The sequence below is a fragment of the Larus michahellis genome, chromosome 3 (assembly GCF_964199755.1).
Source record: "Larus michahellis chromosome 3, bLarMic1.1, whole genome shotgun sequence".
In the NCBI taxonomy this organism is placed as follows: Eukaryota; Metazoa; Chordata; class Aves; order Charadriiformes; family Laridae; genus Larus; species Larus michahellis.
In genome coordinates, this window is record NC_133898.1 from 76,875,777 (window position 1) to 76,890,741 (window position 14,965).

General features: G+C 38.6%; 1 protein-coding gene across 1 annotated transcript in view; it reads left to right on the plus strand.

Moving 5' to 3' along the window:
* Positions 1-14,965, plus strand: part of CEP85L (centrosomal protein 85L) — a 114,940-nt gene that overhangs the window by 69,016 nt on the left and 30,959 nt on the right. The gene's annotated exons all lie outside the window — the stretch shown is intronic.

Genomic DNA, 14,965 nt, shown 5'->3' on the forward strand with positions numbered 1-14,965 from the left:
GGAGGATTTACTTGGATGTGAAAGGACTGAAGTATTGAGGTGTGTGAGCATCCAGCATCAGGCTTTGTACGTGGATGCTACTGACAGCATGTGCCTTTGCCCAATATTTGGAAATTGCAGGCAAAAATGCAGAAGCTCAGCCTAACTCTGAACACTTAGAGATCCAGTTTTGACAATAATAGTTTAACATTTATTAGTGCTTGGCTTTGAGCAGGAAACCAGACATAGTGGTCTTTTTTTAGTTTGGGGTTTTTTTTTTCATTCCCCTGCTGTGATACAAACCTGCAAACCAGAGACAAAAAGATGTTGGAGGTGATGTACCACCTTGTTTCAAATTGAGCTCTATTTTTAGTTTTGTAAATAAGGTTTAGTTCTTCTGCAATGTTGGTTACAACATAGTTGAAGTTAGAAACTCAGTTTTAATATAATAAATCTACCTGTGTTATCCTTTAATATCAAATGCATGAAATATAGGGTCACATATTTCAGTTGGAAGCTAACTGAATATCTCCACAGTAAGGAGTGATAGTTCTTTACCAGTGCAAAGGGTTTCATAATTTACTTATAATGGCATTATTAACATTATAAATCTATCGCAGTCAAGCAAACTGTGTTTGGCCTTTTTATGAGGGAAGTTTCATGTTTTCATTGCATGCTGTCATCCAGCAAAAGTACTGTTATCATTGCATTGTTTGCTTTTTGTAAGATGTAATGTGAAACTGTTACTATTGAAATTCACCCCATACTTTGTTATTAAAGTCCAACGCCCAGCACTGCAGTAGCTGCAATGCGAGTTCCTCCCTTTTACTAAGTCACTGTAAAATTGTCATGTTATTTAGTTACTCTACCCCAAATTCTCAGCTTTTTTTTGTTAGTGGATTGGACCTAAAATCATCATTTAGGCGCTATTTAGAAATGAGATGCCTTAAAAGAATGCTGATTTTGTTTGTGAGCTGCTGATGCAGTCATAGCTTAGCCACCTCCTTAAAGAATGATACTTAAATATGCAAAGTAAGGCATTAGTTAAAATAGTAGTATTTCATTAGAAATATAATGCATGCCTTCTGTATATGTCTAACGCAGATAAGAGATTTTAATATGGAAAATATTAAATAACAATAATGTACACAAAATCAGACCACATGGATGTTGTAGATCTTGGTGTTGATGTTGTTTCTCTGACAACAAGCCTGTTTGGGTACCTTCTCTTGAGAACATTTTTCTGCTTCAGTTTAGTATCACTCCATTGTGTAATCCCAGGGACTTTAGTGGGCTTCTGAGGCAGATGCCAAAGTGCTGCTCACAGGATTTGTCAATCTGAGAGGTACAGACAGTATATATGAGTGCATCATTATACTGTTTGCTTCACCTCTGGGTGAATGGGTCCAGACATCCATGGATATCAGAAAGGAAAAGATTTAAAAAGGGAATCTGTGTTGGAGGTTCTGGTCTGCTTTATTTTGTTCTGGGGAACAAAAATGTGCAGCTGTTGCTTGCTTGACCTTAAATGGAGATGATCTGGGCTTTCTCCAGTGGGATTAGAAATCTGCCACCAGAGCATGTTTCTTCTCATAAATTTATTTAGAGATCCGGTTGATGTTTGGGATAGTGTCCAAAAAGAGACATGTTATACTTCAGCATACCAGCTCCTTTATTTAAATAATAATTATAAGACTTTTATTCACATTAGTGATAATTTCCTGGACTATTTTTGCCTTTTATGTCTTAGCTTTTAAAATTCCAGCTGTAGACACTGGCCACCCGTAAAATCTGTGTCATGAGCTTGAAATGTCAGTATCTGGTCTGTTAATAATCCATGACTCTGCATACAAATGAACTGTTATCCGAGCTCAATTACTTATAATACACAAGTAAAGAAATTCACCAGTAAGTCTGAGTACTCTGGTTAGTGCATTATTTCATGATGCTGCTGCAGTTTTCTTTCATATTGTAAGTGTATCTCTATAATATCACACTTCTAAGGTTCTTGGTTGCACATGAAAATTAAGAGAAGGGAGAAGCAGATGCTCCCACAGGTGTGCACTAGTTTTTGTGTGTAGGTGATGGAATAGCACATTTTGGTATTGAAGCTGAACACTAAAATGAGATCTTTCCTTTTTTGTAACCAGTATTTTTCTGCCCCGATTCTGATGCTTCCTGCAGCATGTGTAATTGCTTGTAGCCATCTAGGTATCAGCAAATGTGGCTTATGAGACGCTTTTTGCTAATCTTTGCTAAGGGAAAGGACCCAACTAATGCATCCTTCAGTTACATTAGGTTGTATTAGACCTGCAGTACAAAGGGGAGATGAGAATTTCTTCTTCCTTCTAAAAACACAGGAAAAGCAATATTTTCAGCTGGTGTGAACAGCATTCCAGATTTACACTAGGTAAGGTGATAGCCTAATCAATTTGGAGATAGTAACTGGTTTTTTATGCCTTTGAGTTTTTTTGCTTGAGTTTGATAGATTTATAGCCCGTATGTTTTACCTCATACCTCCTTTAATCCTTATCTGACTTCAGTGATTCTCACTCACGTCTGGAATCTCAATGATTTCTAGATGTATGGGAACAAAGTTGCCTTTCTGAGGCTGCAGATTTTCCTGCTTCTATAGCGAGACTTACAGTCTCTGTTAGCATTATAGGAAATGGCTCTTCTGAGAAATCTAGGCTTTGCGTTGTGTTATTCTCCTCTGGGACAAGAAGTATTTACTTTTCCTAAGCGTTGGACAGTCATTAAACTAAAATTAGTTTGATCTTCACGTTTTGTTCTTCACTATAAACAAGGTGAACTTACTTCTTGAAGCTGCAACTTGTGAAGTGTACCATTGCAAAGTGATTAAAAAAACGGCATAAAATAAATTAATAGAAAACTATACAACTTGGGCTGAAATATTTCTCATTTTGGGAATGCTGAAGTCTCTGGCAGGACTAGTCATCTGATTTGTTACTAACCAAAGACATTTTTGGAAAGGTCAGCTTGAATGTTTTCATTTCAGTCGCTGTTACTGGCATGAACTTTTAACCATGAAAGTAGATCACAGGGCTCAGAAGTATAATACCTGTTTATTGTCTTTAATGCTTTGACCCAATGTTAGAAGTAGGGGAACATGAAATTTTGCCTGGCTCTTGCTCTGAAAATCCAGTGTCCTTCCTCTTCCATACCCCCATAGGGAGCACTTATTTCACTTGGAGGTAACACAGTTAGCACTGACTTGACCCATGTAGCTTTTTTATTTTGCAATAAAATATTGACAGCACAAAAAACCATGCTCTTTCAAATACCTGGTTGCTTTCGTATCAGTGAAGTGTACCTTTTTACTAGATTAATGAAGTTCAAATAATTGAGTAGTAGCAATAAATTGCAGTGCCCCAAAGTGTCTTCAAAATAGCAACACGGTACAGAAAAGGAAGTTAAGTGATCTTCATTACAGTGGAAGGTTTTTTATTTCTATTAAGTGCCTGTGAGAACTGTATTTAGGTGTTTACTGGTGTCTTCAATTGGTTAAGCTGAACAATGTGCTTTAGGTGGTGTGCTGAGATCCTTATACCTAAGAAACTGTGTTGAGTGTCTTTGAGATAAACTGTTCTAGGAAGCACAGAGATTAGTTGTGTTATTTGACATGTTATGAGTGATGGATGAATGGCGGGACAAAGGCATATGAAGGAGAGATAAAGTTGGAAGACCATGTTCCAGTTGCCAAGTGGTGGTGCTGGATTATCTGCACTTCAACAGTAACTGCAGAATGGAGGAGAAATGATTGGGGTTTAGATTTAGCTGCTACCTATCTTCAGCTGAAGGTTGTCGTAACAGAAATGCATAAACATTGCCCAAATGATGAATGCGTTAGCAGCATTTAGAAGCTGAAGGATTCTCTTGTGCAGAGTGACCACCCTCATGTAGCATGGAGGGGAAGCTTGTAGACCAATGGCCTCAACATCTTGCCCAACTGGGATCTTCATTCGGATCAACGTGGAGATTGCTTAGATCAGACATTAAAGGGTCTTCAGGCAAATTTTCAGTTGGTCCTACTTTGACATGTGCATATGAGAAATGTGAACCAGAAACGCCTTTCGTTCTTATGGTTCATGTTAAGAATGGTGTTTTTCTTTTCTTCACTTATTTCTTTTGCCCATTGCCCTGCCTTATTTCTGGGAAGGTGTGGGGGGGGAATGGAGTAGCTATAAATAAGACTAGCGCAATTCCCATGGTGAATGTCAGTTATCTATCACTTCATTTCTTTCTTATATGCATTTCGTAGCTAAAACACTAAGGTAATTTTTTTTTTTTTACTTCATCAGAAATCACTGAAGTTTACTTAAATATCAGAATGTTCTTTCCCTCTTCAGAAATGAAGTGCTGTTTCCCAGTTACGTATACAGGGGAAAAAAAATCCTATATTTTAAAAATAAAATTACGTTTCACTCCTAGCAGCCCAGAAAATTACGATCCCAAACTCCATTATTTAAGAAATTGAGGTACAAAACTGTGGGGTTGGTTTGTTTGTTTGGTGGGTTTTTTTTGGTTTGGTTTTGTTGTGGTTTGGTTTTTTTCCTGTTGTAGACTGTGCCCAAATGAAAACATTGCTCTAATCCTCTGGGTCACACCATTTCTGAGTAGCAAGAGCAGATTTCCCAGTCTTGCAAATACTTTCTATGTATTTTGTTACAGGCAGCTGCTTCCTCATGGAAGTTCTGTTGTCACTCACTGGAGCATGGAAATTTTGTCATGTATAGTCTCACAGGTCCTTTTGGCTGTAGCTGCCTGGCCACCGAGATGATATGAAGGAGAGCTTTTACTTATTCCTTTTATGACTTTATTCTTACAGAAGAAACTATTTGCTTTCCTCTTTTTGTGGCCTCTATTGAAAATGAATTGGTCCTGTGGTTCTGAAATACAGGCCTTTGTATCCATTGGTTATATGAGTATTTGATATAAAAATAGTACTGACATCTTTGAATTAGAAAATGAAAACAAAGGCAGTTCATTCTGAAACATGAACTTTGCCACCTTCTAGATGAGCGCCTTCTTCCGTAGGTTAAGAAGTATACGAATTAAGGATATAGTGTTTTACTTGATTAGTTTTATGTGTTACCTATCACTGTGAACAGAGTATGTACTTGGTGAGGGGAAGGGAAAGGAAAAAAAAGGGGGCATTTCAGTGTAAAAAGGGTCTTCAAATATGCTTATAGGGTTATATAGCTGAAAAACACACCTGCTTGAATATTCAGTATGACTTTTTCACTGTGTGGGACTACAAAGGCAAAAGTATGGAGGATCTACTAAGGTCCTTACCTGAGCTTCCTGGTGCTTCTTTCCATCTCTGAAGAATTTTGCAGATTTCCATTCATCTAAAACACCTTAGTAATGACAGTGCAGCAAGGTGAATTGAGAATTAGCAAGCCTTTTGAATTTGCCTAGTGGGTAGAGTATAGCTTAATGGAAGTAGCAGCGGACTGGAATTTGCAAAACGATGATTATGAATCTTATCTGAGTTACCAGATTGGCGCATGTTTCTTTTGATTATTTTTTATTTTCGAAGAATGTAGGAAAGCTATTTTGAGCTTCAGTCACAGGAAAACTAAGCAGAGGTGTGCATACAGCTCTGAATTAGGTGTTATTGAACCAGCTTTTAGTTCTTTCCAAATGGTTGGTATTATTACAGTATGCTAGGAGGGGTTTGCTGCAGATGCCCCAGTTCTATCAGAGTGACTCATCAGTACACTGGGAATTATTTTCCCCTCTCATTCTCTCAGTATTGGACACAAAAGCGAGTCTTCAGCTGGAGTGTTAGGAAACCTGCCTCTGTGTGTGACATTTTCTAGCATGATGAAAAATAGATTCAGATCTTGTCAAACAGAATGTGCGCCTTTATCTCCATTTTGGTTCCAAGTATGTTCTGGATGGATAAGACCCTGTTTTTCTTTTTAATACAATCGAAAATGTCATTCAACACATGTTTATTTTTCTTTAGGCAGGGGTAGTCTCATTTGTGTTTGTTAAAACCAGTATTTTGCTTACAAAATGGTTTCCACACTAGAGAATGTGCTGTGTCTTGGTGTTCTTTGGACAGCCTTGGACAAATAGTCTTTGCTCTTGTCTCAGTTTCTTTTCTGTAGAATGAGAATTAAACAACTAGTTTCTTTTTAATAAACTTTTAGACCTACCTGTGAATAGTACTAATTGCTGATGATGGAAGTGATACTTATTTTTTAGCGTGAACTTTTTCTACTCTTTCTGCTTATATTAAGAAGGTGCTAGGGCTCCCCCCCAGTTTATCTCCTAAGGAAGGAAAACACCTTCACACACTGACACGGATGTTCAAATGCACCCTTACATCATACTGCTACTTTTGTTAGAGACAAGTGCGTTTCAAGTACCCCTCATAAACTCAAGTGGGAAAGGTTCATAATCTGGATTGAAGCCAAACAGTTTAAATATCTGTCACTTATTCCACACACAAATTGTGTGACTACCTTCCATGCTTGTGTGGTTCCCAGTTTCACAGACAGTCCAGTGTTAAACTGTCTGCATTTCTTCTACTTGTCAGTGATGCAGAGGTTTCAGGCCAGGATTTTCAAATGTCTGAATTTTGAGGCGTGAAGCCTCTTTAATTCCCTCTGAAATTTAGAAAGTCACGCAGGTACACAGCGTTGCCATGAGAGTTAAAAAAAAAAAAAAAAAAAATTTCCCAAAATTCTGGGGCAAGTGACCGAATAATTGTTTACATGATGATATGTGATCCCTGTTGTACAGGGATGGTGGTAAAATCCCTGCTCGAAGCAATGGAAATCTTTTCACAGTAGGTCCACGTGCTGTCCTGCTTGCTTTGCTGGATGAACAGCACCCAGCACAGCTGGTTCCTCCAAGGGAGAATTCCTGCAGTGGAGGCAGAAAACATGAGTATGCTTCTAATTTTCTACTGTAGTTTTTCGAGGTAGTCACAAACGAATGTAAATGAGTACTGTACTCATGTTTTGCAGAGCTCTGACATCCATAGACCTTATTATCTCTGCATGAGGCTGTTTTTGTTGAGAACTTGTTTTTGTCTTCCAATCTCCAGTATGGTGGCTTTACTAAATCCCCCACTTGCTGCTGTTCATAGAATATTCTTGTATTTTTTCCTTATCTTTTTTTAATCTATGTTCATGGTAATGAGAGCTGGAGAAGAACAAAGATGGGGAGGGATTTGCTTGTGTGTGTGTTCTTTATTTCTGCTTTATCAGACTAAAAGGGAGTGGAAAACAGTATGTTCCTTCCCCATGTGCTATCAGTTGTAACATGTACTGAAGTTGCATCTGCAAAACTGGAAATGCAGAGGTTCCAGTAATTTGGCCAGACTCCATTCTTTCTCTCTGCAAGTGCCCAGAGAGACCAGTTCTGGATTGCCATTTGTAAATAAAGTGTGCTTTTGTGAATTTTTGTGAATATTTGGGTTTGTTGTCATATGAATATTTCGAACATTTCCACTGTATTTTTGTGGGAGTTTCTTCTTTCTTTTTAACTTCGGTTAAATCTGGTGAATATTACAGTCATGGCCCCTGTCTCTCTTAAAGTCTTGAAAAGCTAAAACAAACGGAATGCAGAGGAAGAGAGGCCCAGTTTTCTGGTCAGGGGCCAACACCCTTCACAGAATCTAAAGACCCTCCATTTGAAAAATTGAGACCCTTGATAAAGAATTTGCAGAGCATTGGTTTTGCCCAAGTGTATGCTCCTGCTTCACATTAAATTCAGAGTGACTTACCTCTCTTTTAATGTTTGCATGGTTTGTTAAGAGAATCTGATGCTTGTTAAGAGAATCTGTGCTCATTGGGTGTTTCTAAATTTTCTTCTCCAAAGTTCTTTTTTTTTCTTTTTCTTTTCCTCCTAATATTCACCCAAGTTGCACTCTCTTTTCATTATCCTCTTGTTACAGGATCCTGTCCATTTCTGTGCAAGACTAATGGCCAGCTCTACTCATCCTTGCAGAGTTCCTGCAGGCTGGCAAAAAATAGTTACCTTTTTGCTTGCTTTCTAGGTCACTTTTTTGCATCCACTCTTTTTTGCCCCTGAGCAGGAGTAGTAAGTATTGACTGAGCAATCAGCACTGACCCTTAGTAAACTGGTATTTGTAGATGTTAGCAATGTACATTTAACATAAAGGTTTTTATAAACAATCAGAACTTGGCTGAGGATGCCCGAGTGCAAATGACTGAGATATTTGACTTTTAGGGGTGCTTCCATTCATGATTGATTTGCAACTTTTCTTGTCTTCCCAGCTATTCCTTTTTTCCAATCTATTTGTCTTACTTGTACAGTTCATAAAATTTTGTATTGAATAATGTATGCCCTACATTTGTGCAGCACTTAAAACAATGGTCATCTTGTGGGCTTTGAAAAAACTATAGTCACTTTTTGGTCATGCTGCTTTCCAGGCCAGAATAGGAAACAAAAAAATCAATTTAACAGTGAAGCTTTCATTAAAAGCTTCAACAAAAAAGAAAAGGTTAAAGTTGTTCTCCTTGTAGGAGCTCTCTTTCATCTCCTTTTTTTTTTTTTTTTTTAATTTAGTAAAGAACATTTGAATTTAAATGCAATGGGAAGATAAAATGAACACTTAATAAAACAAGTGCTTCTATACTTAGGAAAGACCCAATTGTTATCAGTGGAAAATTCCAGGCACTGTTGCTTTTAACGTCATATTAAGTGGCACCTAGAAGTGTTTTGTGTTCATAACATTTGCCAGAATATAAATGGAAAGGATTTCTGACAAAAATAATGTTGGTGTTGCGTGGAGTATAAAGGAATGTTATAACAACACATAAAAGCAAGAGAAGTGTAATTGTTCATAGGAAGATAAGCAGAAGAGGGTATATAATCCAGCCTGCAGCTCTGGGAGTGCCGGTTTCACCCTTTAAGAACACAGTAGCTTAAAGGTGGCAGAGATGAGAAAGTCAGGGAGGACTGTTGAGTGGCTGCAGCCGCTTGTAATGGGGCTGTCCTTGACTTGTACAGTAACAACAGGCATCCGTAGGGGTCTTGCAAAGTCTTTTCAGATTGACTTCTTAGTTTGTTGTTTGGGGCTTTTGCACAATTCCATCAAGGATGCTAGAGGGAACGAAAGCTTGCCAGTTAAGTGGTGGCCAGCCTTCCGGTTCACTTCCCTTACCAATCCCCTGTTATATTCCTATTTTACTCAGGAACTCCTGCTGGATGCAGATTCTGAGCACATACAGATCTTTCACACGTACAGTCTCTGACTGTAGGCTGGGACTGTGCTGCTGGTCCTGTGCGTGCTCTCATAATTCAGATAACCAGCACAGGCAGGACTACTTTGAAAGATAAGAAAGTGTGGGAGACTTTGGTTTTTATTCTCTTATGCCACCTTCATGTGGAAGTTCCTTTTTTTGAACTGATCGCATATCTAAACACCAGGTCTTGGTTGGTAACGTGACAGCGTCACAGCAACTACATAGTAGTATTTTCTTCAGAAGCTTAGAAAATACTCAATCCCATAAACTGATGCTTTTGGAGGGCTTGGCACTGTCTGGAGTTGAGATAATTCAACTTGTGGTTGTGTGTTCATACTAATCCAGCACAAAGCTGTGCCACTGCAGAACTTGTTGTCTTGTACGCTGCTTTTCCACGTAAGAGTGTGTGCCAGTGCTAGATTTCACATGGCCTTGTACAATGAATCTGATAGGAGCCTGACCTAGATACAAATAACCTTCATGTGTATGGGATGGAGGGAGAGTGCAGGCCTGGAGCTGTCAGGAGGGAGCTGAAAGGTATGAATGCTCAAAGTGGTGAGAAGGGGGAGGAGAACAGGCCCCCCCCACCTTTGATAGCAGCATAAATTTATGCCATGTTTAAGTGACCATGTGGTTGCTATCAAAACCCTGTAACTATGCCATCAGTAGCAAATTTCTGCTTTTTCTGCACACCCCCCCACACCCCACCCCCCACCATGGTGAATAGCATACCTGACCTTAGCATTTGTTTTCTCCCCTCTCTCAGTATCCCAGCAACCATGTACTCGCTATGCTTTTCTCTTAGTTCATTTGTAAGCTGTTGTGCTAAGGGATCGTGTCTTCCTCTTGCTGTGGTTATCAGACCTGACCTTGATAAAGTTCAGAAGCCTCAGCTGCAGTATAAACAGCGCTGGGGAAGAAGTAAATTTACAAATAACAGTAACTCGTAGGACAGTCAAATTCCTCCCTGGCTTATGTGGGTCAAGTCCTTGAGGTCTCTAATAAGCAAGTAATGCCATGTGTGCAATGGGAATTTCATTTGTGAAGGAGGCTTCAGCAAACATTCTTGAAAAAAGTGCCGTGGCTAGAGGGAGTACTGCTTTTGCGAGGCATTCTAATGCTGTTACTGTTTATTCTTTTCCTTTTTGAAAGCTTTCCACTTTCTAAAAGATACAATGATAGTGGCATTGTCTGCAAATAGTCAGTATTAGCATTTTAATTTTTTATTGGAAAAGCTTTAAAAAGTCATACAACAGCTGCAATAGTACAGTTCCATCTAACGGAAGAGAGGCATGTTGCACACCCCCCCCCCCCTTGCAGAATAGAACAACTCATTATCGCAGTTTTAAACACTTGCTGCAAAGAGGAGGAACGTTTTAATGATAATAGTTGCTCTTCCTTGGGAAAAATCTAAGCTGTTTAATGATAATAGTTGCTCTTCTTTGGACATGTTCTACTATTTCAGTGACTTTCTGGTAGTACAATGCCTAGAACCAAACACGTTCTTACAGCTAGGTTTATGCCAGAGCTATTTAAAGTCACTGTTTTACTCCTTCTCTCACCCTCTTTCTCTGTGCCCTGACTTATCATATATATAGGCAATCCGGACTTGCATTATGCTGATTTTCAGGCAGGTTGAATTGTAAACTCCTGTCAAGCTTATTGTCCCTGTTAATTGTGGTCCCTCTTATATTCAATACTTTGCAGGTTGCATGTCTATGAAGTATGTGTTTGGGAATTTTTTCCAAGCCTTATTGATTTTTTTGATATTTTTCTTTTTCCATACTGGATTTCAGCACTTGCTGTAGGCAATGCTAACCTCTTTACAATACATCTGTATTTCTCAGTACCTCACAACTTGATGATGTTTCAATTTTGGTTTTAATTATGTGTCCTCCTCATTAAAAAAAATCCCCAAAGAACACCACATGTACCACAGCTGGAATAAGAGTGCAAGGGTTGTTCTCTCCCCCAGGGCTGATGGATATTTGTGAAAGTATAGCAAAATGTGATACAGCCTAGGTGTTGCTGCCAAGAATTGTAGTGATTATATCCTGCTGAGTAGAAACACTGTCTTCCCTAAATGGTGAAGATGGAGCAGAGTGGAGTGGTAAGTAGGTGGTGGTAAAATACAGACTGCACAAGTCAGGATTTCTTGAATCAGTCCATAGCCCTGTTTTTACCCATCTGAGAATCTGTTATAATGCTTCTCTGTGGCCATTCTTTTTAGTGCATTTCAGCAAGACACAGCCTGTTCCTACAGAAATGATTCCTTGCCTTGCTTTTAAAGTGATTTAAAATTAGGGCCTGATTCCATGATTGCAGCCTCCTCTCAGTTCCTCTGCCTGAGAGCCACTAGCCCTGTTGTTTTTTGCTGATGATCCTCTGGGATTGTCTGAATAAAGGGAGCTGTTGTGAGCTGAAACACTCGGCCTGATGTTAGAATGAAATCTGGGTGGGGAGGAAGGGATGGGTAAATCCTTCTTTCCTTACCCAGGGCGGGGAGCGGTTGCAGAGCTCATCAGTGACTGCTGCTCTACCTTTACAGATCTAATCCTTTTTTCCATTACAGGGGAGCAAGGAGCAAGAATCGTCTCTGTGATAATAGTGTATTTGGCCTTGCTGCTGCCACATCCACCTCTTCTTTCTCCCTCATTGCCTAGTGAGGTGGTAGGGCAAGTGCCCTGTCTCTGAGGCACAGCCCAGGGGGACGCTCATATTTATTTCCTCTGCTGTCAGTCAAACAAAAGGAACCGTTAGTGCTCTTGCTGACGTTGGTTGATGATTCTTTGTCTTGGATTAGCTGTGGATGCAAGGAATTCTCTTTCTCCTGGATAATGAATGCCTGTAAAATGCAGCGAGAGAAGAATGATACCAACAGAGGGGGGTTTATGATAGTGTAGGGCAGTGCAAGCAGTTGGCCAAAAGGGATCATTCACTTAGCATAACTTTTGGCGCTCTGCTAGGTGATAGTAATGGGCTGTGAAAACTTTACACTTGTAGTATAGACAGTGCTAAATTATTTAAACTGCAACTTTCAGAAACAAAACCCTTTAAAATCCATTCCTTTTTTGAGATTCGCTGTCATTTTGACACTTTTGCACTCCACCTTTACTTTGTGATACAGCATGTTATGTGGAATGCTGTGCTGCTCAGTGTGCTGAGACACTGAACCGTTTCAGACAGAAACTACAAGCATGTTTGTAGAAGATAATTTTAATTAGCACAATTAAAAACCCCGCCATTATTGGCCGAAGTTATCCAAGTGTTGTTACCCTCTACTCCAGAGAAAAGTTATTTTCCCACTGTTAAGAAACATGATGAAATCAGTCAGTAATTTCAGCAATAAATATTTGCATATAGGCTAGTGCAGCAAAGATTATTTATTTATTTATTTTCCCCAGCAGAGAGCTGTGCCTCAGCAGTCACTTGAAGGCTTGCCAGGTTGTGAAAGTCAAGGCCAAGCCCTTGTCAAAAGACAAGCTAGTGAAGACCTTTGGACGCCACTGTGCAAAGGATACTGTTTTAACTGAACAGATGTTCTCAGTCCAAGGCTGATACTCTTGGAAGAGGTGCCAGGCGACAAAAATAGTTGTATTTTCTAGGGCAGATGGCAAAGAATGCTGTGTGTTTCAAGCTGGTATTTTATTTTGCAGTTTTGGAGGATTCAAGTTGAGGACTTGGAGTTGTGGATGGATTTCTGTGTATGAGTCCTAAAAGTGTGCCTTGCTCTCACTATTTGGTTTGATGTCCTTAGGAGACAAAATACTCACATGTAAGTGGGCCACCTGTGTGTTACCACACCATTCAAAGCAGCTAGAAGGCTTTTTGGAGTAGTCAACACCATGTGCTCATAAATGAGTGAAGTGTCTTGTTATTCTGGGAAGTGCTAAGAAGTATTTTTAGCATATTCTTTTTTTTTAAATTGGCTGAAACATGATATCAGAAACAGAAATACTTTTTGTTGTTTTCATCTGTTCAGAGTGACAAATTGAAGCACATAGTCATAATACAAAATAATATTTTATTGGTTGTTACATATGTATATAGACCATGTATATACTCCATAAGATTAGATAAATTCTAAAGCCAAAAGCATCTTGGTCAGTCAGCTGAGGGGGATTTATAATATTAGATTTTAAAAAAACCCCACACACTATAGTTTGCATCTAATTGACAAAATATTACTCTGTTCTTAACTTTGGAAAACTCATTGCCTTGCTTTTTAGCAACCTTAATATTTAATTGACTTCTTGTATAGTCACTTATTGTACCAAAGTTGAAGGGTTTCTTTCTAATTTTAGTGCAAACTATTAAGTTTGCAAAGGTGCTAGACTGAAGTAACGGACTTGCTTTGAAGAATTCTGCTAGAGAAACCACTGGTCGCTGCCAAAATGTTTTCAGTTAATTTGGGTTCGTATTTAAATAGTTGTTTTTAATCTCTTCATTTTTATAGTTTAGTCTTAAAGACAAAAATCACCTTGCTCAATAAATGGGTTGATTTTGCTTTATAAAGCCATATATTTCCTGTTTATAATGTCAGACCCTTGTGGGTTGTTTCTTTTGGGTAGAGGTGGACTTTCTGTCTCTGAAAAATAAGAATCTAATCCCAACTACATTAAGGACTATTTCTTTCTCTTTTTTTGACTGTAGGGTAACGATAGTGAGGTAGATAGAGAAAAGCATTCTTCAGCACTGTAGTGGAAGAAGCAAAGGAAAAAGTTCCATGACACAAAGTACAGTGATAGTTCTTGATGTTGTCACTTTATACTGCATGACATGGCGTGTGTGACTAGGAGAGACTTTCACTGACATAGTTTTTTGCTGGTGCCTGTTAAATCAGCCAGTCATGTGCATAACTGTAATACAGAACAATACGTGACAATCCTAAGGTATTCTGTAAGCACCAAAGATGACTTTGAAGTTATCTAGTCTGGATTGAGCAGCCCAGGCAAAATTAATTTTAGATTCATTGATCCTTGAAGGCTCTGCACATGTATTACAGGAGGAATCATGTCTTGGTATCTTACCTAAGTTTTATTAGACTGCTGCCTAAACCAAAAAAAGCCAAGGTGATATCACCAATTTAGGATTTTTTAATGCTAATATTGATCACTGTGCATGAAAAATGAAGCAATATAACTGTTAAATCAATCGCAAAAGTTAAAAAATGGGTGGTAGACCTTAACGCAGGCCACACTTAGCTTTGACATTCCTTGCCTCCCGGTAGAGTGCAGTGCCATCTTTAACATAACTGCCTGGAACAAGCATAGAAATTGCAGATGCGACAAATTTTATTCCCACGAAACTTTCAAACCTAGGATATGCTTTAGTAAGCAGTTGTATGAGGCACTTTTGTTACGTGCAACAGCTGAGAGAGTTTTCAAATGTTTTCTGTGGGGTCTTTTTATTGCATGTGGGATGTAATCATGAACGAGCATGGGATAGGAAATATTAACCATAGTCATAAATCAGTGAACCATTTTAAGAGAAAATTTGATTTTAATATTATTTCACATTTTATTTTTCCTCAAAAAGCATTGTTTATCCAGCCAATATGACCTTTTCAGAAAAGATACAATACTTGATATTGTCTGTCAAGGAACACAGTCAACATTTTCAGTGTGTCTTTGGCCAGAAATTGGCACTATGTGTTTAATGTGTGGAATTGTTGATACTTTTTTTAAAAAAAAAAAAAAAAAAAATCATTCATAACTAATTTTACTATTGAAACT